General features: G+C 44.7%; 1 protein-coding gene across 1 annotated transcript in view; it reads right to left on the bottom strand.

The window, feature by feature from the left end:
- The window catches only part of LOC117544502 (uncharacterized protein PF11_0207-like), a 38,539-nt gene that overhangs the window by 8,313 nt on the left and 4,217 nt on the right, over nt 1–26,009 (bottom strand). The window lies entirely within an intron of this gene.

The raw sequence follows: 26,009 nt of genomic DNA, 5'->3' as shown, positions 1-26,009 counted from the left end.
TTTTCAGTTTGCGCCGGAAGATGTGCAAGCTATCTGCCGTCCTGATGTCAATGGGGAGCTCATTCCACCATCTTGGAGCCAGGACAGCAAACCCACGTGTTTTCGCCGATGGGAACTTGGGTCCCCCTCGCAGCGAGGGCGCAAACGAGTCGTTTGGCTGATGCAGAGCGTAGTGCACGCGCTGGGGTGTACGGTTTAACCATGTCCTGGATGTAGGAAGGGCCAGATCCATTTGCAGCATGGTAAGCAAGTACCAGTGTCTTGAAGTGGATTCTAGCAGTTACCGGAAGCCAGTGAAGGGAGCGGAGGAGCGGAGTGGTGTGGGAGAATTTAGGAAGGTTGAAAACCAGACGAGCCGCTGCATTCTGGATGAGCTGCAGAGGTCGGATGGCACATGCAGGTAGACCAGCCAGGAGGGAGTTTGCAGTAGTCTAGGCGTGAGATGACGAGAGCCTGGACCAGAACCTGAGTCGCTTTCTGAGTCAGCTGGGGACGTATCTTCCTGATGTTGTAAAGCGTGTATCTGCAGCAACGGGTTGTAGCAGCGATGTTTGCAGTGAAGGACAGGTTGTTATCTAGGGTCACACCCAGATTCCTTGCAGTCTGAGTCAGGGAAACAACTGAGGTGCCGATGTTGATTGTCAGGTCAAGAGTTGGACAATCTTTTCCCGGGAGGAAGAGCAGCTCAGTCTTGTCAAGGTTGAGCTTGAGGTGGTGAGCAGACATCCACTGAGAGATGTCAGCTAGACAAGCAGAGATGCGTGCGACGACCTGGGTCTCTGAGCGGGGAAAGGACAGAATTAATTGGGTGTCGTCAGCGTAGCAGTGGTAAGAAAAACCATGCGGGCTAATGACTGATCCGAGCGAGTTTGTGTACAGGGAGAAGAGGAGGGGACCAAGAACAGAGCCCTGAGGGACCCCCGTAGTTAATTGACAAGGCTCGGACTCAGACCCTCTCCAAGTCACCCTGTAGGTACGGTCTTTCAGGTATGAGGTGAGGAGGGAACTAGTTTTGTTACTAGTATGTTACTATATGACAATAAAGTTGCATTTTATCTTATCTTATAGGGCCATATCTATACAAAACAAGTCTCTGAAGTGTTTTGCCCAAAATACCAAACAGCTCACCCACAGACCATATTTCGTCCAAAACACGTTGCGCATTGTTTCTGATAGGATGTTTCTGATAGGACCCTGGGTGTTGTTGAGATCTTCATATTAGGATGAATACTTAAAACGAAAGTTCATTTTAATCATATATAATCAATTATATTCTTGTATAACCCACAATGAAAATGCTTCATATTTTATGATGTTCTAAATGTACAGTATAAACAAAACACAAGTGGTTTGTTAAATTGAGTGTGAGGCCTATTATGATTAATGGGTGTCACTGATAAGAGACGAGGCAGTTTCTTCCCTCTCCCCTCACAGCAGTACACAGGGAGGGGGGCTCCTGACTTAAGGAGAAATACATTGAGGCCTCAAAAAGGTTGGTTATGTCATAGCCGAGAACCCCTGCAAGTCCTGCAGAGTAGGGGTCATGTCCTTTTTACACAAACATGGTGTGTCTTATGCCATAGCCAATAGAATATGTCTGGTCATGTCCAGTCCTGTACATCAGAGGCCATGCCCAGTTTCCACAAATATGGGTATGGAGGAGGTGTCTTAGGTTGTTCTATCCTGTTTTCGAGCATAAAGACTCTGGCGGATGGATAGGAACTTTCTTTTTGGGAGAGAGCGAGAGAGAGGGGGGGGGGGGGTTCCCCTGGTATGCTCTCTCTCTGTAAGCTCTGTCCCTCAGAGCTGGGTTTTTGCTCTCTGTAAGATTCTCTCAAAACTTGGTAAATATCTCTTGAATTACTGGGTTGAATGAGTGGAATGAATTGAGATGTGTTTGTGAGTATTAGTAACCGCCACCTGTGAGGATCTTCCCCCGAATACATGCGGGAGAATAGGTATGTGTTTGTGAATGTTAGTACCCGCCATCTGTGTCGGATAGGAGTGTGTTTGTGAGTATTAGTAACCGCCACCTGTGAGGATCTTCCTCCATATACCTGCGGGAGATAGGTATGTGTTTGTGAATGTTAGTACCCGCCACCTGTGTTAGAAAAAAGGTATGGAATTGATGTGAATTGATTTGGTGAATGAAAGTTTGAATGTGCTTTTTATTATCACCGGTCTTTTATGAGGAAATGCCTCTAAATTCTATCGGGAGATTTAAATGTCACAACTGAATTGGGCAGTTGAAATGAAAATTATGGTAAAAAATGTAAAACTGTGAATTAAAGTTTCATATTAGAACATGATCACAGCATGATATGTTTAGTATGATTATAATGTTGTAAAGAGAGAAGGTAAAAACCCTGTATAAGTTTGAACCTATTTTTCTTCAAATAAACTGATCCCACCTTTTGGACTGGGATAACTTAAAAGACATGTGTGCTCTCCTCTCCTGCTTCAAAGGTAAGATTTCACCCTGCCACACTCACGCTTAGGTAGGGCCACACCTCATTTACTGATATCAAAATCCTTCTGGATCGCTTAAACAGATTTAGCGTGTCGTCTGAATTGAAACAGCAGTTAATTGAACCTGGTTCTTCAGGAGTTAATAGAGGTGAGATATTGCTGATGTTGGTGGATCTGAGCCAAGCAGTAAACGTACATATACTCAACAACTTCGGTTAGGTCAATTAGTAGGTCTGAGTAATTTGCCGGAATAAATTATCAGCCCACACCAACTCTTACAGTGGAAAGCCAGCCCACATTTCAGATATTACGTAATATTGGCAGCAAATCTGGATCAGCTCCATTGTTCCCCCGTTTTTAGAGATGTGGTTTACGGAGGGTAATTCCTGACACTTTGTGAGTTTCCTTACACACCGGGGACACATATTTATGTATAAAAGACATCAAAAAGTGCATTTTGCATGACAGGAGACCTTTTAAGGAATATTTGTTCACTGTGGCCAGAACTTCACTCACATGATTTAATATTAGAGGGGACCTTAATTGTGTCCTAGATGCAGTACTGGATCGTTCCAGTAGTAAGGTCAACGAGCTTAATAAATCAGCAACACATTGCTTGAACACCAACCCTACTCTAGAATGTATTACTTTTGTATTAGACCAAAAACTATTGCCCATAATTACACAGGTGGGGAACAACAGTATAGTCCTATCAGATCATTTCCCAGTACTTTTGAAGCTACGTTTTCCCGAAAATATACTCCACCAATGTGTATGGCGCCTTAACCCACACTACTTGCAAAACAAAAACTTTGTTGACTTTATAAACGCACAAATACAGTGGGGCAAAAAAGTATTTAGTCAGCCACCAATTGTGCAAGTTCTCCCACTTAAAAAGATGAGAGAGGCCTGTAATTTTCATCCTAGGTATACCTCAACTATGAGAGACAAAATGAGAAGAAAAAAAAATCGAGAAAATCACATTGTCTGATTTGTAAAGAATTTATATGCAAATTATGGTGGAAAATAAGTATTTGGTCAATAACAAAAGTTAATTTCAATACTTTGTTATATACCCTTTGTTGGCAATGACAGAGGTCAAACGTTTTCTGTAAGTCTGCACAAGGTGTTCACACACTGTTGCTGGTATTTTGGCCCATTCCTCCATGCAGATCTCCTCTAGAGCAGTGATGTTTTGGGGCTGTCGCTGGGCAACACAGACTTTCAACTCCCTCCAAAGATGTTCTATGGGGTTGAGATCTGGAGACTGGCTAGGCCACTCCAGGACCTTGAAATGCTTCTTACGAAGCCACTCCATCGTTGCCCGGGCAGTGTGTTTGGGATCATTGTCATGCTGAAAGACCCAGCCACGTTTCATCTTCAATGCCCTTGCTGATGGAAGGAGGTTGTCACTCAAAATCTCACGATACATGGCCCCATTCATTCTTTCCTTTACACGGATCAGTCGTCCTGGTCCCTTTGCAGAAAAACAGCCCCAAAGCATGATGTTTCCACCCCCATGTTTCACAGTAGGTATGGTGTTCTTTGGATGCAACTCAGCATTCTTTCTCCTCCAAACACGTCTAGTTGAGTTTTTACCAAAAAGTTATATTTTAGTTTCATCTGACCATATGACATTCTCCCAATCCTCTTATGGATCATCTAAATGCTCTCTAGCAAACTTCAGACGGGCCTGGACATGTACTGGCTTAAGCAGGGGGACACGTCTGGCACTGCAGGATTTGAGTCCCTGGCGGCGTAGTGTGTTACTGATGGTATCCTTTGTTACTTTGGTCGCAACTCTCTGCAGGTCATTGACTAGGTCCCCCCGTGTGGTTCTGGGATTTTTGCTCACCGTTTTTGTGATCATTTTGACACCACGGGGTGAGATCTTGCGTGGAGCCCCAGATCGAGGGAGATTATCAGTGGTCTTGTATGTCTTCCATTTTCTAATAATTGCTCCCACAGTTGATTTCTTCACACCAAGCTGCTTACCTATTGCAGATTCAGACTTCCCAGCCTGGTGCAGGTCTACAATTGTGTTTCTGGTGTCCTTTGACAGCTCTTTGGTCTTGGCCATAGTGAAGTTTGGAGTGTGACTGTTTGAGGTTGTGGACAGGTGTCTTTTATACTGATAACGAGTTAAAACAGGTGCCATTAATACAGTTAACAAGTGGAGGACAGAGGAGGCTCTTAAAGAAGAAGTTACAGGTCTGTGAGAGCCAGAAATCTTGTTTGTTTGTAGGTGACCAAATACTTATTTTACCGAGGAATTTACCAATTAATTCATTAAAAATCCTACAATGTGATTTCCTGGATTCTTTCCCCCCATTCTGTCTCTCATAGTTGAAGTGTACCCAGGATGAAAACTATAGGCCTCTCTCATCTTTTTAAGTGGGAGAACTTGCACAATTGGTGGCTGACTAAATACTTTTTTGCCCCACTGTAGATGTATTTCTCGAAACCAATGAGTCCTCTGAGATAAGCTATTTCACAATATGGGAAACCATGAAAGCATATGCAAAGGCAAAGGAGTAAATGATATCTTATACTGCTGTTGAAACTAAAAGGAAATCCAAACAAGTACCAAATAATTAATCGACGACTTATTTAGTTAAATTGAAATGCCCTCCTTAGATGAATCAGACAAATCTGGACAGGAAAGAAAAATAACTAACAGAGATTGATAACGCAATTCAAAAAATTAAGCCCGGAAAAACACCAGGCCCTGATGGGTATCCAAGTAAATAAAAAATAAAAAGTGAACTAAACTATCACCGCTATTAGTAAAGGTATTTGAAGAGGTCCTGGTAAAGAAGGATCTCCCCCCCCATCTATGACGCAGGTGTATTCAATGTCATCTATCAGCCCAATCATGTCGAACCAGAGGTTATTATATCCTTGGTGACCAAGCAATATTTGGGGGGTCCGGAAGAACATTTAGAAAAATAACCCTTAAATGATGACTTCTAGTAGTTACCTCTCAGTGTATAGATGGGAGCAACGCATCCAGGTACTTTCCCTCTACGCAAGGCCATGCCCCTTTTGGGTGAAAACACTTGCTGTCACTTGAATGGCTGTAAATACAGCCTCTGACGTTTATGGCAATCACATCAATAAATTAATACCACGCCTTTTTGATCTACAAGCAGCCCAGCTATGATGGTCAGACAGGCAAACTATTAAACCATGTTATTGGAGATCATTGACCGGCGTTGTTTTACGGTTTAATTTAAATCAGTAGGGGATGGATGACCGGTCAGTAAGAGTGGCAGGCATGAAGGTTTGCACTGAAACTGTGATTTCTAAATCAGATCGTTTATTTTACTGTCCTTTTTCTGTAGAGCTAGTGAAGAATCCGTAACTCGGGATTTATTTGTTGTTTGACGTGCAATATAGGACTCAACAGCTTTACGACTTGAAGAAACAATCATTTTCGCTTCGTTCTAATTCCTTGTTTTCACCGGAAAGTGGGTGGGGCCATAATTTAGCCCGAAATAAATGTCTTCTACTTTTATTTGGAAATAAACGTTGCCTAAATAAATATGGGATCACCTTTGTGTCATTAAGATAAAGCAACACTTTCTCAGAATCAAGCAAAACGAAGGGTTTAAGACAGGGGTGGGGAACCTCCGGCCTCCGGGCCATACAGATGTAGCACCTCATTTCAGACTCCAGCTTACAGCTTCCTGCCTACGACCTGCCAAAGACCAGTATCGAGGAATGTTAAGCCCTCCCAGTATTTTCCAAGAGGGCGTTGCCAGATTTTCAATTTCAGGTTTTAACCAGGAGATGGCGCTTCATTCACAAATACAGAAAGACAAGTTTCATGGACTTGCAGTTGTGTTTTGAAGAGCATTTAAACACATCAATATTTTAGATCAACTAAAGTATATATAATCTTGTAATTCAATAATATATAGTCTTCATATATTAAATAATCATAATATTAATGTAAATGTTTACATTACACTTCTTTATTTGTTATGCTCATACTTTTACCTTTACAATCGTTTGCTTTAATATGCAGTATATGTTTTGTATATTTTTGTGTTTGCTTCCTCCTGCTCCCTTTCGGACACATACTGTATGATTTATTATTACTATTATTAATATGAATATATTATTAAGATAAGATGTTACTTTATTGATTGAACATTTTAGTTTATAATGTGCTGTCCTACGGTAATTCAGAAGACTCACAGGTCACATTCTGACCATTATTTAAAACAATAGGTGCTTTCACACCGTCTACAATTTGATTTGTATAGAGGGAGCTCTGTGGCTGAATGGCCAGCGATTAGGTGTGGCGCATTTATCATAGGTGATCAGAGCTAACTGCCTGCCGTCAGATTTCATTTAAAAAACAGGTGTAATTTTAAGACTATTTCTGCGCTCATAAAGAATGATAAGAATAATAATAATGCGTATTGAACTGGTTTCATTCATTAGTGAGTTTATTTAACACTAGAACCGCCAATCGGGTCAATTTGTGTGATGTGTGTTGTGTGTGTGCAATGTAACTTTTTTTCAATAAAATATTAAAGTCTCCCAGTCCGTGACTTTTCCTGAAAGTGTGTTATGTAGCACCCTATGTTGTTAAAGATTGCATTCTAATAGCGGGATTTGACGGTGTTAGGTAGGCCTATACAATAACCTCTGGTTGTTCTAGTGTTAAGGTAATTAGGTACAGTAGAAGCCCTTTTTTATCAGTAACGAATTTAGCAGTTGAACATGAAAGTCAACTAACTGAGGGTCACTTGCAATGACAGTGTTGTGTCTAACTGTAAGCTTGTCACTCAGAGTAACCTACAGTTCATTTAGCTGCTGGAGAAGAAAGATCAGGGGGGGGGGGGGGGGGGGGAGAGAGCTGTGGTTGATGGGCCATTAGTTGTGTAAATACACAGCTGAGAGCTGCCGTTTCATTCAGACTGTTTAAAAAACGGTAACAACGGACTATTTTTCTTAGCGGATGCATGTCAATTTAAATCAATACATTGTGGTGACACCATGTGGGACCATAATTCACCTTGCTTATTGTGTTGGCACACGGACCCTTTAGTGGGGAACACCTGTAGCTTTAGCTGCCATTCCTGCTAGCTCATCAGGCAGAGCAGTTCATGTGAAAACGGGGCATCAAAAGGGCGAAGCACTGCCACAAGCTAAAGATTGAGGAGCACTTTAACACCTCTGACCCCCGACGCATGTGGCAGGGGTTACAGACCATCACAGACTTCAAACCCACCCGGGCCTCCCCCCCGTCCACTGACCCCTCTCTTCCAGATGAGCTTAATTATTTGTATGCTCGTTTTGACAGGGTCAATCATGAGGTAGCCACTAGGGCCACTCTCCCTGCAGACCATCTGCCCCTCACACTCTCCACCACAGATGTGCATGCTGAACTGAGCAGGACAAACACACGTAAGGCCGCTGCAGTGGAAATGTTTATTATATCCTTATATGCTTAAACCAAATGCTTCTCAACACATTGTAAAACACCTATATCATTTCCTGAGATGTGCTGTTTTCTTCTTATACTCCACTGTGGGTTTATTCCCAAGCACTTCAAGGCCACACTTCAAGGCCACAGAGCTGATTTGGCTACTAGGTTGAGACTCACACAAAGTCACACAAGAACCGTTATACTATCTACAGCTCAAGGACAGGTGTCTAATAACAATATGACCGTGTGAAGACAGATTTCTGAACTTCCCACTCTTTCTTATAAGCTTTGCTTTCCTATTATATCTGCGCACACTCGCGCAGACTATTCTATACTCTGTGAGACCCGTGTCTATATTTATTGTATCTTATGTATTTGAAGCTTCAAATAAATAACCAGAAAGACAACTCTGTCTGATTCACCATTTATTTGTTTTGATCACTCTGACTTGTACTCTCCACGGTGTTGGGTCTCAGATTTCCATAACAATTGGCGTTGTCGGCAGGATCTCTGCAAGTTCGATTGGGAACACCTACGGACGCTGGTGGTCGCTAGCTCCAGGATCCTCGGATCCTCCTCTACCTCGACAGAAACCGTACGGGACGAGAGGACCAGCGCCGGGGGTGGAACCGATTGACTTCACGAGATCCAACGAACTCAAAAGGCTTTCAATACTCGGTGAGATGTACAGTGTCTAAATTGTTTAAAGTTAAACGTAATTAAACTCCATGACATTTATGAGAGGGACTGCTCGAAAGTAGGATATTTGGGATATCCATCGTAGCCTGGGTTTACGATCAGTCTTTGTGTGATTTGTACTGAGGAACAAAATATCACATCACCGACGGGTGAAAAATAGTGTTTTGGTAACACGGGGTGTTTAGAGTAAACACTTAAAGACTTTGTTATGGAACGCAAAGCAGAGTAGGGGGCTTGTACACCCTCCTGAGGGTCCGATTGTGGATGTCATGCGAGCAGAAATGGTGAAAACAGTCTGTCTAAATTAAATATCTGGACGGAAATGTTCGGATTTCCAAAGGGAGGGTTTTTGAGTAAATTAAAAATCAAGAATCTAAAGAATAAATTACAAGAACATGAAGATGGAATGAAGGGTAACAATAAAGTTAAAGTAAAAGACTTATAGAAAACTGGACACTCACAGAAAGTGTTTATAATACTGGGGAGTGAAAGAAGGCAGTTGTCCTTGGGCATTAAAGAAAACATTAAGGTTGAAGATGAATGTGAAGAAAAGAAGGAAAATAAATTATTTCCAAAACCATGTAAACCCCAGACATCTCTATGTCCTTCCATTGCAGGCCTGAATGACCTCTCCTCGACTGGGTATCCTTTCCCTCCCCCGGGGTACAACCCTGGCAATCCGGCTGGCCCACCTCAACCACCTCCACCACCACTACAAGCCCCAGCCATGCAGTCAACAGACTCCCCGTAAGCTCGTCCACCTCCATCAGCCCCAAGTAGATGGGGACAACAGCGGGATAAACAAACCCGATGGGGGACACACCTCAGATAATGCCTTTCTCAACGGACTCACAGACACAGCGCAAGCTACGCAGAATGCTGGCCGCTCACATTACCGAGGGAGAGGCAGAAGAGGTTTTCCGAGGCAGAAGACGAGAAGCAAGACCTTCATTTGACGAAAGATGTTTCAAGTGTTGCAGTGTTGAACATTGGATTATGGGACTGCTCACAGAACACTGGCAGTGGAGGCAGAGGGGGACAGCAAGGACGGGGCCATCATTCACAATCAGACTGACCTACACCAGATGGGGAGGAAGGGGCCCGATTGAGCGAGACGGAAATTCAGGCCAGCAGCATCTAACCAGGGAAGTGACACACACACAAACACATCATGCTATTGAGTAATTGGAAATGTAGAAGACATGTCTGTGGTTAAAGAGGGTATATATATGAAATATGACAGTGAAACAGCATTTGAGAAATGTCCCACACTGACTTTGGCTGTCATGGGTGTTGATGTTCCATTTTTTGGTTGATTCTGGGGCTACACATTCTGTGGTAAAAAGGGCAGATTTGCCTGATTGCAAATGTAGTGGTAGATTTATTCACTCAATAGGAGCGGCTGGGGTGACTGTAAAGGAGAAGTTTGTGTATCACTTCAGAGTGGAGATAACGGTGATGATAGTCATCCATTTGCCACATCAGTCACAAACAGTTTCCTTTTATCATCTGTCTGCCTAATAAATTTACTGGGCAGAGATCTTATTCTCCGGTTCGGCTTAGACCTCATTTTTCCACAAATGAGGGTCTTAAAGTCCGGCAGCCATCTCCTACGATGGTTAAAAACTGGCATTTGATGATAAAGAACTGGTGAATGTGTATCAAATGGCTGCTGACATATCCTGATTCTCAGGCGTTGTTTGCGTTTGACTGATCAACGTGGTTTTCCACCTGCTGTGTTCATGGAGGCTTCTCATTTGCATTGTACTGCTAATGTTGTTGATGATCCGTGTAAATGCTATGATGAGAGTTTTTCTGTTGGAATGTGTGAATAATGAGCTCATGTTTAAAACTATGTATTGGAGTTTGCTGCGCAGTGCTGGTTCCTGTTGCACTCACACCCACACAACACAAACTGTGTCAAATCCCAGGGACGGTCTACACAATTCACTAGCCAGGGGCCCCACTGATAGATAGAGGGATTTGGGTCCAATCGTTAAAGATTGGGAGTCAGTCACTGATTGGGCACCTACACACACAGAATATGTCATGTACTCTATGTCATGTGACGTGGATAAGATGAAAATGTGCACGAACGTAGCTGTTCTGCGCACATTGCTGTTGGTTGAGGATGATGAGGTAATTCTCATATCTCTGAGCTTCCTGCCGCGCTTTCAGATGTGCCATACTCACTCTGGGCAGCTCACAGATATGACGTAGGTTTAATGTCCACGTTCCGTCCAAATCAACCCCCGTACCCATTGAAACGTGAAGCTGTTGATGGCATTCAGCCAGTGTTACCTCTCTGTTTAAACAAGGGGTCATTATTCCGTGTAACGATTCCGGTACGCACTCCAGTGTTTCCTGTAAAAAAGATCAGAGACAAAACCTCCTGACGAGTGGAGATTTGTCCAGGATTTACGAGCTGTAAATGCAGCTGTGCATGCACGCTCGTCCCAACTCCTTATCTGATTATTTCCCAAGTTCCAGCCTCTGCAACATTTTTTACTGTCATAAGACCTCTCAAATGCATTTTTCAGTGTTCCTGTACACCAAGACAGTCAATTTTGTTAACATTTGAATATAAGGGTAAACCTTACACATTCACACGTTTGTGTCAAGGCTACTGTGTACAACCAGGCATTGTGTACAAGGTTGGTCTCTCTCCAAGTTTCTAAAGGCACCGCTCTCATACAAGGCCAGTTTGATGACCTCATGATTTGCGCACCCACAGCAGAACAGTGTGGAGCTGATACCATTTCCTTGTTAAAATACCTCGCAGCCAAAGGCCAGAAGGCTAGTTTGTCTAAACTCCAATATGTACAAAGAACAGTTACATTTTTGAGTCATGTCATTTCAGGAGAGGGGAAAGCGCTTTCAGATAAGCATATTGCATCATTGGCTGCTCTGCCAAAACCTGTCACTAAGCGACAGATGATGTCATTTTGGCGTATGTGTTCATAACACACGGCTGTTGTTATGCTTGCTGTGATGTTACATTAGTCCGTTCTCTGCTTGTAATTATGCCGTTACAAGCTTCAAAGTTGTATTTATCATCTGAATTTGCTGAAAAACAAGTTTAATATTCTGAAAGCCAATACTTTGTTTATTCGAAAACAGATGAAAACAAACTGTCTTTTATACAAAATGGAAGTACTATACAAGTAAAACTACATGTTGCTTTAATCCCATGTAATTGTAGAATGAACACAGTCTTCCTTTGTATAAGTCAGGTGTCTTGAGTAGTCAAAATTACCTACAAATCATTGTACACATTTGTAAATATTATTTTCCACTTGTTACCATTGTGAGGCTATTTTTATGCAGCTCTGCGTGATTTTGTAGCTACAATTCAGACTAATACACTACCAGAGGTGGAATAAGTACTCAGATATTGTACTTGAGTAAAAGTAGAAGTAACAGAGTGTTACAGTAAAAGTCCTGCATTCAAAATGTTCCTCAAGTAAAAGTAGAAAAGTATTCTCATCAAAATATAGTTAAAGACAGTAAAAGTATTCATTGTGCAGATTGGTCCATTTCAGAATAATATATATGATATGTTTTATAATGATTGATCATTAAACTGTTCTCAAAGCTGGTAAAGGTGCAGCTAGTTTGAATGACTCTGTATACTGCAGGGTAGCTTGTGGATGTACTCCAGGCGGAACTCAAATCTGATTTAACACTTGATTAGATTTCACATCATTCATCCACATCTGCGAAGTAACTAAAGGGATTAAATACATGTAGTGGAGTAAAAGTACACCATGTACCTCTGACTTATGTTCACTGCCATCCTAAAAGTACCTAAAAGAATAGTAATCAATGATGTTTTGAAATGTTATTTGGCTGATTGTTTTTATATCGGCTCAGCCAGGTTATATGGGAGGCCCAGTCTACGTACACTCTAAAAACAAATGCTTGGCTTAACAAAGAAAATCAAGGCAATAGGTTGCATCGATGGTTATTGAGTTAAGACAACTTCTAATGAAATTTTGTTAAAGCAACAAAGTTATTTGAGTTAGGGGAGAAGGCTTTTCCTCTACAATCAGGTGTTTTCAATTACCACTTACTTAATAATTGGTAGCATAAACACAAGTTTTAAATTGATTACTCCAAACGTTCCAACTTGTTTTACCGTATGATTTAAATGTAATCTTAAGTTGTGTATACTTAATTACCACATGTTGAACATGGACAGATATTTTTAAGTTGACAGCCATTTGTAAATTAAGTTGCTCCAAATAATATTGTATTCAATAGGGTTTTTCTCTTAGCTTTTCCATGTTTTGCCTTTAAAGAAATAAATTAATTGATTCCACAACAAAAATATTAGGCAATTCACTTTTTATTTTTGAACTGCAGTTGGTTATTTTAACACATGATGTTTCAATCAGGAGAGTTTGAATTTCAAGTTGTATTTGAATGACAAAAGATGACACTCACCTTAAAATGTCCTTTGTATATTTCTATTTGTCTTAACTGTGGGAAATTGTCCAGGCATCTTAAGTGGGAGTGGACTTGAAATCCTTAACTCAAGGTGTAGAACAATTAAGTTATCAAGCCAATTGCATTACAATACTTCAACTTGAATTTAGTTTGAAATCAATTAATGCAGAAATCAGAGTTCAAATGACACACAATATTAAGTTGATGTAATTACCAACATTATTACGTCAACACAACTTATAAATTAATGTTGCAACTTGTTTATCTAAATCAATTAACTAACATTTTAATCTTGCAACCATGCATTTAATTAAGTGGAGGTGAAAAGTCGCCTGAATTCGTTTTTAGACGTACAGATCACTCATTTTGATATTAATATTAAACTTAGATTTATTTTCTTTAATTTTTCATCCTCGTGTACAATGCTATCACGAAACACACATTTGGTTGTTTATATCATAAAGAACATCTGAGTTAATGTGAGGTAGGGAAATAATCATTTGAGTATGTGCATATAAATATGTAATTTACAACAGCTGTAAGATGCTTGAAAATGCTTGAAAAGTGCTTGAATTTGACTTTGGAAAAGGTGTAAGAACCCTCTTATGCCTTTGCCTGAAGACGGTGACGAACACGACTGTCTCATTGTGTGCACACCTAGACCGGACTTAAAAGACGTTCCTCTGACCAACGCTGACCTCATTTTGTATGTTGACGAGATTTTGTATGAATCTGCCTCTCGCGACCAAGGGGGCACTAATCGGGTGGGTTTTTCTGTTGTTTCAGATTCTGCTGTACTCCGTTCTGGACCACTTCCATGTCACCTCTCAGCACAAGCAGCAGAAATCATCGCACTAACTGAAGACTGCACGTTTGCAGAAGGCAAAACCGTGACTATTTACACTGACTCACGCTATGCTTTTGGGGTAGTACACGATTTTGGGGCTATTTGGAAGTGTAGACAATTTCTGAAATCTGATGGCAAACCAGTACTTAACCATGTACTGGTTGCAGGCTTACTAGACGCCATTCTGCTCCCATCTGAAGTTGCAGTCTGTAAATGTGCCGCACACGCAAGCAGTACAGACCCAGTTTCCCTAAGAAATTGGGTCCGCTAATTTAGCTGCTGACTCAGCCGCAAAGTCAGCTGCTCTGATTACTCTCGCACCTCACGCACACTCATTTGTTAAAATCCCTGTGTCCTCCTTCACTGACAAAATGTCGTCACTGACTTCCATGCAGCAGCTAGCTACACCAGTTGAGAAGGCTCAGTGGAAGGCTGTTGGGGCTGTTTTTGACCCAACCTCCAGCATCTGGGTTGGTCCAAATTCCAATCCATGTCTCCCAAGACATTTCTTCCCTCATTTTGCTAAGTTGACACATGGGTTAGACCATGTGTCAAAAGGGAGGATGTTAGAGTCTATCAATCAGGAGTGGTTCACAAGGGGGTTCACAGTAACAGCTCAAAAGCACTGTGAAGCATGCCTAATTTGCATTGTGCAAAATTCTGGTAGACCAGTAAAGGTTACAGGACCCGGAGCACATCCACCTCCCACCAGGCCATTTGAGCACCTAATGCTGGACTTCATTGAGCTTAGCCCATCAGAGGGTAAGAAGCACTGTCTGGTGGTGGTTGACATGTGGTCCAAATGGGTTGAAGCTTTCCCAGTAAAAGCACAGACAGCAAATGCTGTGGCAAAGGCACTACTGAGGGAAATCATTCCTAGATGGGGACTACCAGACAACATTTCTAGCGAAAACCTTTGAATTAGAACAACGGTTCACATTTTGCTAATGAGGCCATTACCCAGATAGGAGAATACATGGGCATGGACATCAGAAAGCATTGTGCGTACCATCCACAGAGTGGGGGTGGGTTGGAAAGAGAGAACGGCACAATAAAAAACAAACTAGCAAAATGCTGTGCAGACACAGGTCTGTCATGGACACAAGCTCTGTCCATTGTGCTGATGTACATGCGGATGCGGGAACGAACACAGAGCCAACTCAGCCCATTTGAAATCCTTTTGGGGCTCCTCCACAGATTGGACTTAAGGCTCCAGGATGTCCTCTTCCCTCCACAACTTTGTGTGAGGATGCTATGTTGTCATATTGTGTTAACCTGCCATCCACTTTAGCGACTGCCACTGGTCCACTTCACCATCTCCAACCCGGCAACTTCGTGCTGGTCAAGGATTTCCGGAGAAAGAGCTGGAAATCCAATCGTTGGCAAGGTCCCTACCAGGTGCTTCTCGTCACCCAGACAGCGAGTCAAGGACGCCGAGAGAGCTACGTGGGTCCACGCCAGCCACTGCAAGGTCGTAGTCACAGGAAAGGAGAAACGGTAGAAGCAGACGACAACAAGTGACATGTCCTAGTCACCAACGGAAGCAGACGACAACAAGTGACGTGTCCAAGTCACCACCAGCACCACACTTGCACTACATACACCAAAACACACTACACACAAGGTGTCACGAGCGAGTGCCAGCTGAGCGGTTCCATATGCTCTCTGGTTCCTCGTTTGTGTTACCGGTGTGCGGAGTCTGACTGTCCGTGTCACAAAATCGACCGAGGGAATACACACACACACCCCATGGAGCATTCCCACCTCGTGATGAGGGCTTGCCTGGAAAGACGACAATGCAACCGTGTGCAATGTGCGGATACTACTGGAGAGCCTGGACAATCATAGAATGGTTCCTCTGCATATTTGCCCTGGCGATCATTTTCGGCCTATTAATCAGTTGTACCTGTTTGATTATCCCAATACTGAAGAAGTGCGTTTCCAGCATGGTATCCTCAGCTTTCGTTCAGTATACTGCTATTCCATTACACGACAATCCTTTGCGCCACAGTGAGATAGACCAGCTAGAATCAGAAGAGTCTGGTTTCGACACTGCAAAATAATCCATGTGAATCGAGTACCCTCCTCTTAGGCTTACATTATATTGGAGTCTGTCCTCCACAAAAACAGCCAGTTTTCTATGATATATTTGTGATGTGTTTACTCAAACCAGCGATGGAGTGTATTCATTGATGTGTTATATCAGTCTATCCTGTCATTTGTTTTTGTTTTTTATTGATCAAGTATGATCAAAAGGGGAGAATGTAGTGGACATTTTTATTATATCCTTATATGCTTAAACCAAATGCTTCTCAACACATTGTAAAACACCTATATCATTTCCTGAGATGTGCTGTTTTCTTCTTATACTCCACTGTGGGTTTATTCCCAAGCACTTCAAGGCCACACTTCAAGGCCACAGAGCTAATTTGGCTACTAGGTTGAGACTCACACAAAGTCACACAAGAACCGTTATACTATCTACAGCTCAAGGACAGGTGTCTAATAACAATATGACCGTGTGAAGACAGATTTCTGAACTTCCCACTCTTTCTTGTATATAAGCTTTGCTTTCCTATTATATCTGCGCACACTCGCGCAGACTATTCTATACTCTGTGAGACCTGTGTCTATTTTTATTGTATCTTATGTATTTGAAGTTTCAAATAAATAACCAGAAAGACAACTCTGTCTGATTCACCATTTATTTGTTTTGATCACTCTGACTTGTACTCTCCACAGTGTTGGGTCTCAGATTTCCATAACACCGCTGGCCCCGATGGCATCCCCGGACGTGTACTCAGCTCTTGTGCTGAGCAGCTGACCAGAGTCCTGACTGACATCTTTAACCTGTCCTTGGCCCAAGGAAAAGTCCCCACGTGCTTCAAATACACCTCCATTGTGCCTGTTCCCAAGCACGCCTCTCCAACAAGCCTTAATGACTACCGACCTGTGGCACTTACATCGACCATCATGAAGTGTTTCGAGAGGCTGGTCCTGGCTCGGCTTAAATCATGCCTCCCACCCACACTTGACCCCTACCAGTTTGCCTATCGTCAGAACAGGAGTACGGATGACGCAATCTCCACAGCACTACACCCTGCCCTCTACCATCTGGATCAGAGCAACACATACGTACGATTCCTGTTCATTGACTTTAGCTCGGCATTCAACACCATCATTCCTTCAAAACTGATTACCAAGCTCAGTGACCTTGGCATCGACCCCTCCCTCTGCAACTGGATACTGGACTTTCTCACAAACAGACCCCAGCATGTTAGAATAGGCAAGCTCACATCCTCAAATCTCATCCTTAGCACTGGTCTCCCAAAGGACTATGTGTTAAGTCCCCTCCTATATTCCCTCTTCACACATGACTGCAAACCTGTACATGGCTCAAACACCATCGTTAAGTTTGCAGACGACACTACAGTGGTCGGGCTTGTCAGCAACAATGACGAGACGGCATACAGGGAAGAGGTTGAGCATCTGGCAGAGTGGTGCGCTAACAACAACCTGGCTCTCAACACCAAGAAGACGAAAGAGGTCATTGTGGACTTCAGAAGGAACAAAGACGGCACGCACTCCCCAGTCCATCTTAGTGGAGAAGAGGTTGAGCGGGTCACCAGCTTCAAGTTCCTGGGAGTCCACATCTCGGAGGACCTCTCCTGGACCACCAACACCTCAGCCCTAGTCAAGAAGGCTCACAAGCGCATCTTCTTCCTGAGGAAACTGGCAAAACTCTGCCTATCCTCCCAGGTGCTAATGAACTTCTACCGTTGCACCATCGAGAGCATCCTCTCCACCTGCATATCAGTATGGTATGGTAACTGCACGGTCAAGGACAAGAAATCACTGCAGAGGGTGGTGAAGATCGCACAACGCATCATCAAGATGCCACTCCCCTCCATAGCCTCAGTCTATGAAAAGCGGTGCCTGCGAAGGGCACGAAACATCATCAGAGACTCTTCCCACCCCAACCATACACTGTTTGTCCCCCTACGTGGCACCCGCTCTGGGACACGCTGCCGCAGCCTCCCGGGTGGAACCAACAGGACTACGCACAGCTTCTTCCCTTCAGCAATCAGACTGCTGACAATGAACCCCACGCTGTCCCATACTGCCTAGTTGTTGTCGTGTGCTGTGCTGAAGCGCAATTCTGTATTCACTGTATTTATTATTATCTGTTTATAATTTTTTATATATATTATATATTTATTATATAAATATAATATTTATTCCTATTTCCCATCTATTTACCTTTATGTTTGTATCATTTATTTTGGTACATACTTCTGATAATTGTGTATGTAACTGACTGTTTTGCACTCTGGTTAGACCATCCTTAAATTTCGTTACACTGTGCTTGCATTTTTGTAATGACAATAAAGTAATCTAATCTAATCTAATCTAATGTGATAACCTCTCTGATATGAATGGATAATAAAGATTGGAACTCCATTCTTAATACACCGCCTCCGACTCTCTTTTCACGGCACTACACTGGTGACCCTGACTTTTCCCAGTAAGTTTCCGGACAATTAACGAACACGGCTGAGCGCGATGTTTTCATAAAGCTGCCGGAATTCTGGGAGCACGCCGAGGAGGCATGGTTCGCACACGTGGAGGCACACTTCGCCTGCCGACAGGTCCGTGACGGGGACCTGAAATACTACCATGTGGTAGCAGCACTGGGGAGCTCCACGTCGTCCAGGTTGGTGGGATTCATCGCAGCCCCCCCCACATCATGGCAAATATGAGGCGATTAAGGCCCTTCTCCTTAAGACATTTAGCTTATCTGCTAAGAAGAGGGCCTGCCAGATACTTGACATTCAAGGCCTAGGAGTCAGCAAGCCTTCCCAGCTAATGGAGAAAATGCTAAATCTGCTAGGGGGGGAAGATCCCCGGATTTTATTCACGGAGATTTTCCTGCGTCACTTGCCTCCCCGGGTCCAGACGGCGCTGGCCCACACGACTGTCACGGAGCCCCGTGCCTTGGCTGAGGAAGCGGATCGTTTTTTTTCCTGGCTACACAACAGCCCGGTGCAGAGACGTTAGCCGCGACGCTCATCGGCCCATCTGCAGTCAAGAAAGCGTGGCGGAGGCAGGACACGTCTGTATCGAGCCGGCGTGGAGACACCTGAGAGTGCTTTTACCACGCGCGTTTCGGGACAATGGCGAAGATATGCATCGCTCCGTGCAGCTACAAACCCCCGGGAAACGGAGGGGCCGGCGCTCAGTAGTGGCCCTGAGCGTCGGCGGCACGTGCAGGCTCCTCTTCGTCAGCGACAGCGTTTCGGGGAGCCCGTTTCTGTGTGACACGGGCGCTCAACGGAGCGTAGTTCCAGTGTCGAGTGAAGACGTCACCCGGGGTGGGCACGGACCGCGATTGACGATGGCTAACGGCGGTCCCATTCGCACGTACGGCGTGAGGCCTATGTGTTTGTGCATCGGAGGACAGCGTTTCAGCTGGTTGATGCCTTAACGTTTTCTTCCCTCGTGTGCACACTTGGCAGTGCAGCGTATGACGGGCTATCGGGCTCGCTGTCGGGGGCAGACACGTTTCTCAGACTGTTGGCCGAGTTTCCAGACCTGTCATTGCCCACCTTCTCTGCGCTTACCACTAAGCATGGCGTGGAGCACCACGTCACTACCGAGGGGCCTCCTGTCTATGCCAGGGCCCGGCGGTTGAACCCTTCTAAGCTGGCTGTAGCGAGGGCGGAATTCGCAACCATGGAGCGCCTGGGCATTGTCCGCCGCTCCGACAGTCCTTGGGCTTCCCCCCTGCACGTCGTCTCCAAACCGAACGGCGGGTTCCGCCCGTGCGGGGATTACCGCCGACTCAACGACGCCACTACGCCTGACCGCTATCCGGTGCCGCACATTCAGGACTTTTCGGCGCATCTGGCCGGAACGGGGGTGTTTTCCAAGGTGGACCTGGTGCGTGGATACCACTAGGTGCCCATGCACCCCCTGGACATTCCCAAGACAGCAGTGATAACGCCTTTTGGACTTTTTGAGTTCCTGCGGATGCCTTTTGGACTCAAGAATGCCGCTCAGACGTTCCAGCGCCTGATGGATTCGGTGCTGCGGGAACTGCCGTTTGTGTTTGTCTACCCTCGACGACATACTCGTCGCCAGCGCTTCATTGCAGGAGCACCTGTCCCACCTCCGAGCCCTTATCACGCGGCTCAACAAACATGGATTAATCATCAATCCTGCAAAGTGCCAGTTCGGGGTGTCTGACATTGATTTCCTGGGGCACCGCGTCACCAAGGGCGGTGCGGCACCTCTGCCGGCGAAGGTGGAGGCTGTTGCGGCTTTTCCTCGCCCGCTCACAGCCCGGTCGCTCCGTGAGTTTCTGGGGATGGTGACCTTCTACCACCGTTTCATCGCCCGGGCCGCACACATCATGCGGCCGCTGTATGAAGCGTTGAAGGGCAAGACCCCCGTCCAGGCGATCGACTGGACGGCAGAGGCGGACGTCGCTTTTGCTGAGGTGCACGAGCAGTGGGTGGAGGGCGCTTGGCAGCGGCTCGCCTTTTTTCAGCCGCCAGCTGACGCCCAGAGAACGCTTTTGACCGTGAGCTCCTGGGTCTTTATTTGGCCGTGCGGCACTTCCGTTTCATGCTGGAAGGCCGGGAGTTTACGGCGTTTGTCAACCACAAGCCACTCACTTTCGCCATGTCTAAAGTGGCGGAGCACGTCAGCAGCGGCAGATTTCCTACATCTCTGAGTTCACCACAGACATTAAGCACGTGGCTGGGAAGTCGAACCTGGTTGCAGATTGCCTCTCCAGAGTCGTCATCGGAGCCGTCCAGTTGGGCCTGGACTATACTCGCATGGCGGCGGACCAGGTCACAGACCCCGGCGTCCAGGCTCTGAAGGTGGAGGGCGCGGGGCTGCGCTTGGAGGACGTGGTGTTCGGCGACGCAGGCGTTACCCTCCTGTGCGACGTTTCCACGGGCCTGTCGCGGGCAGTCGTTCCCGCCAGCTGGAGGCGCTCGGTGTGCACGGACTGTCACACCCCGGCGTTAAGCCTTCGGTGCGCTTGGTGGCTGTGAAGTTCGTCTGGCATGGGCTGAAAAAGGACGTGAGGGCTGGTGAGTGCGTGGCTTGTCAGCGCGCTAAGGTGCACCGCCACACGAAGGCCCCTTTGGAGCGTTTCCTGGTGCCTGAGAGGAGGTTTGACCACGTCAACATCGACCTGGTTGGTCCATTGCCGTCCTCTCAGGGCTTTTCCTACCTCCTCACCATGGTGGACAGGACGACCCGTTGGCCGGAGGCGGTCCCGCTCGTTTCGACGTGGGTGTGTCGTTTTGGCACCCCGTCGGACATTTCCTCAGACAGGGGCTCTCAGTTCACGTCCGAACTCTGGAACACCGTGGCAGGCGGTTTGGCGGTTAAGCTGCACAGGACTACCGCTTACCACTCTCAGGCTAACGGCCTCTTCGAGCGCTTCCATCGCTCCATGAAGGCGGCCCTCAAAGCCGGCCTTACGGACGGGAATTGGGTCGACAGGCTGCCCTGGGTGATGCTGGGCCTGAGGACTGCGCCTAAAGAAGACCTGCAGTGCTCTACGGCTGAGATGGTCTACGGGCAGCCATTGAGAGTTCCAGGGGATTTCCTCCCTAACGCATCGGCTCCCTGGTCGGCGTCGGCCCAGCGGGCTTTCCTGCAGGACGCCGCTGAGGCTTTTGCTCCGATCCCTACTACTCAGCACGATACTCAGGTGTCCCAGGGCAGGTGTTCATCCGGCACGATGCGCACAGAGGCCCCCTGCAGCCCCCTTACGATGGGCCTTTCCGGGTCTTGGAGCACGGTGACAAGCACCTGGTGGTCGACCTGGGTGGCAAGGCCGAGCACGTCTCGGTGGACCAGGTGAAGGCTGCTTACCTGGACCAGCCGGTGGTGCTGGCTCGACCTCCGCGACGGGGCCGCCCCCCGGCCTCGACCCCTGTCACGGATTTAAGACCTGTTGTTCCGGTCCCTCCCCTTCTGGGGGCCGCACAGGCGGAAGTCACTTTTCCGACTCCCGTGCTCAGGAGTCGTGGGGGTCGGCGTGTCGTTCCTCCCCGCCATGCTGATTTTGTTTATGTGTGAATTCTGGGGGGGCTTGTGTGGTGACACCATAATTCACCTTGCTTATTGTGTTGCCACACGGACCCTTTAGTGGGGAACACCTGAGCTTTAGCTGCCATTCCTGCTAGCTCATCAGGCAGAGCAGTTCATGTGTTAACCTCTCTGATATTAATGGATAATAAAGATTGGAACTCCATTCTTAATACACAGCCTCCGACTCTCTTTTCACGGCACTACAACATACAACTATTTTTTTAATCAATAAAAACATTTTCTAAATCCATAAAAGCATTTCAATTAATATTGGGAGTCATGTCGTTACTTTGTTGAGAATGTGGCCATGTAATAAGCGGGATAATTTGCAGCGACTTGTTCCTTATGGGGAAAATAACACTTCATGCTGATCAAGATCCCTCCGCTACGCGTTGGGATCCTGATCTGCCGACGAGGCTCCATTAAAATATAAATATTTTTAGTGAATTACTGAGTTTAGGCACGTTAATAACGTTTTAATGAAGTTGACAACAGTATATTCATATGTGTCAGTGATTTCATGTCAATTCGGTGAACATAAACATAAATGATCGTGGTGAAGATGATGATTAAATTAGGATTAAAAATCGAGAGCTGGGCTGCATTTCCTCCCGTTTTTTCGACTAAACAACATTATTTTGTTAAATAACAACATGGTGATATTTTGTGAATGATTACATGTCTCTTATTTAGCACAGAGTATGATATCCGTGACATATGGATCTTAACAAAGTTCCGCTGTACATCCAGCGTACTGTATCTGACTTTATTTCACATGAGCTCCAGTGTGGAACCCCACTGCACCCCCTGGTGGATCAATGATCCATTGCAGCTGGCTTCATAATAATTACATTTATTTATCACGGGGGAGGTCTCAAGTCAAGCTGGAGGTTTTCCCTTGAGCGAGGGCAGATCACGTACCAATCACGGCCCTCGCGTTTCAAACTGTCTGAAATGAAGCGCTACATCTGTATACGAACCGCGAGACCATTTGGTACGGCCCTCGAGGTAATTTATAAACACACGCAAAAAAGAAAAAAATTAAAGAAATCCAGACCGCAAAATAATTAACAAGCGAGTGCCTGTTTTTCCTGGCCTGGTCAGGGTCCTTGAAACACAACACGAGCCTTACGTGTCAACACGTGGTATGTCTCGTCTGACAGGGGTGTAGTGCTGACGGAGAGCACCAGAACGCCGCTCCGGCACTCCGGAGCTTTGGCTTCTCTTCTATGAATTGCAAAATTCTACACATAGGATACTCGTATTAAAGGTCACCTTTTATGTAAAATCCACTTTTTCCTGTCTCTGTGTAAGGAGATTCTGAAAGTTTCAGGAAAAAAGATTCGCTCACTTTTTGCCCATTGTGTAACCATTAGCCAATAACCAACCAACGTAGCCCCCCAGAGGGGCGTGGGGAGGGGCTCCTTATTTCCATCTAAAGCAGTGGTTCTCAAAGTGGGGGGCGCAGAGGCATGACAGGGGGGGTCGCGAGAGACCAGGAGGAAAAATGGTTATTAAAAAAAAAAAAAAAAAAAAAGATTAAAAAAACAAACAAACATATTTTGAAAAATTATTGATTCGAAAATAATATGATACAGTACTATTACGTCTGGGTCTCTGTGTTTCATTAAAGCTCGGCTCTGTGTGTGTGTGGAACGAGCCATTTTGTGTGCGTGCGCGAGCGAGAGAGAGAGAGAGAGAGAGAGAGAGAGAGAGAGAGAGAGAGAGAGAGGAGAGAGAGAGAGAGAGAGAGAGAGAGAGAGAGAGAGAGAGATAGAGAGAGAGAGAGAGAGAGAGAGAGAGCACCGGTACCAGAGATCGTTGATGTTAGCTTCTGGTGCTAGCGAGCTACGCTAACGGATATAAGGAGTTTTTTCAACAACAAAGTGGAGGAGAGTCCTCTCCTGTCAGACTGAGAGACTCAGTGAACTAAAGGACTCTCTCAGTGTTATCTCAGTGGGTCTCAAACGTTTTGGTCACCATTAATGTAAACAATTATTTCCGAGGCACACGTTTATATGATCATTATAAAAAAATAAGAGAATACATTAAACACAGGTATGAAATACTATATGACATTAAAAAATGAATAAAGTTTGAAAGGGGAGTGATTTGTAAAATATCCATAAAGAAATAGTAAATCTGTTTACAGTTCTGTGTTGAGAGATGTATCCATAGATCTCTTCATTTTGCTCTCAAAGTGCACCAGATTGATGCTTTTAAAATCTTCCCGGGGGAGCATGCCCCCGGACCACCCTATGTGAGGTCCACACACCACCTATAAAAAGCACTTGACCCCTGCGTACATTATGTATATGCGTGGGGAGTGTTGCAGTAGAACATTCCACTGTAGCGCTGGTACATTAATGGGAAACCCTAAATGTTTGAGCACCCTCTATGAAACGTCAAGCTACCCCACAGCACCCCCAAAATAAATCTCTGGCGCCGCCACTGAGCCTGACTATTTGTGTTGGGGGGGCCCGACTTTTTTTTTTCTCCAAAGCGGGGGCCTGACAGAAAAAGTTTGAGAACCACTGATCTAAAGTAACAGACAGAGAATTAGCACTTTGGAAAAAGGGCTGAAAAGGGGGGTTTATGGGATGCAACAATGCATGATCTGTTTGGTATTTCGAGGTCAAACACTTCACAGACATGTTTTGTATTTGTATATACCTGAGACCTATACTAAAGTAATGAAAAACAGTATAATAGGGGACCTTTAAGTATCATATTTGAGCTCTCTTCCTATTAATTTCCAATTCAATTTTTTAAATGTGTTTCAATTAATGGCACAATTCATTTGTTTTTGTTTTATATGGAAACCATTTATTTGTTAACTTCATATTTTTCATTTCCTAAAACATTATTTTCCTCTCATATTAACAGTGTGGATCATTGAGACAGCGTGGCGTCCAGAGTCTTATCCCGTTTCCCACTTCCTCTGAGGGGACAGCATTAGATCCTAGGAGGGGGGGCATGAAGAAAGACCTGCACCAGCTTCATCCACGCTGGCGTTGCTGTTATCACTGGCTCAGTGTCATTTCATTTGACCAAATGTCTTTACATATACATTTAATAGATTTTATTATTATCCACCTTTTTGTTTTATGTCCTTTTATTTCAAACATTCTTTGAGACTTCATCTTCTGGTTCAAATTTCAATAAATGTAATTTGTATAATCACTCTTTTGTCTTTATTCTACATGAAAATGTTAGAGATTCCATTCAAATCTGTTGATTATTCATATCTTCCTCAGGCTAGGAATAGTAGGCCTATGTCGAATTTTTAATGCTAAATGTATATCATTTTCTCACAGGATATAGAATGAGACAACACAGTTGTTATCCATTGTGTATGAATGCTTCAGCTCTTCAGACCAACATAGTAAGATGTGAGCATGGTCCTAAATATGCAGCCTAGGTCTGGTCTGTTTCATAAAGCAAATCTGCCACTTTTATATTGTAGAATTTGTTAAATGAAAGCCGTCTTTAATTGTTTGTCCTAAACATAGCAATATATGCTTTTGAAATGTAACATGTCTTTGAAAAAATAACAGTATACAGTTTATATTGTGTATCACCTTTAGCTTGAAAATACATAGATGTGTTTTTTATCTGTAAAATAAATAGATAGACAGACCGACACTTTATCGATCACAAATTGGGAAATTATTTTGTTATAGCAGCAGTGTGCATCAGGCGCAGTCGGGACCCAGCCAGCCTAAGTCACATGTTTTGGCTCTGTCCAAAATTGACCCTGTTCTGGACTGGTATATTTAGAACCTTTTTGTATATGTGTAATACGGATATTGACTGCATTATTTGGCATGGTCCCAAAGGAGACATGAATAACAACTGCTCAAGCTGAGGCTGTGGCGTTCTCTACCTTACTTGCTAGATGTCTGCTACTCCTTAGTTTGAAGAAGGCTGCACCACCATCTCATAAGCGCTGGGAGGAAATAATGTCCCATCTTAAGCTTGAACAGC

This window comes from Gymnodraco acuticeps, unplaced genomic scaffold (genome assembly GCF_902827175.1).
Source record: "Gymnodraco acuticeps unplaced genomic scaffold, fGymAcu1.1, whole genome shotgun sequence".
Lineage (NCBI taxonomy): Eukaryota > Metazoa > Chordata > Actinopteri > Perciformes > Bathydraconidae > Gymnodraco > Gymnodraco acuticeps.
Note: the sequence above shows the minus strand (reverse complement) of the source record. Positions and strands in the feature narration are given on the sequence as shown.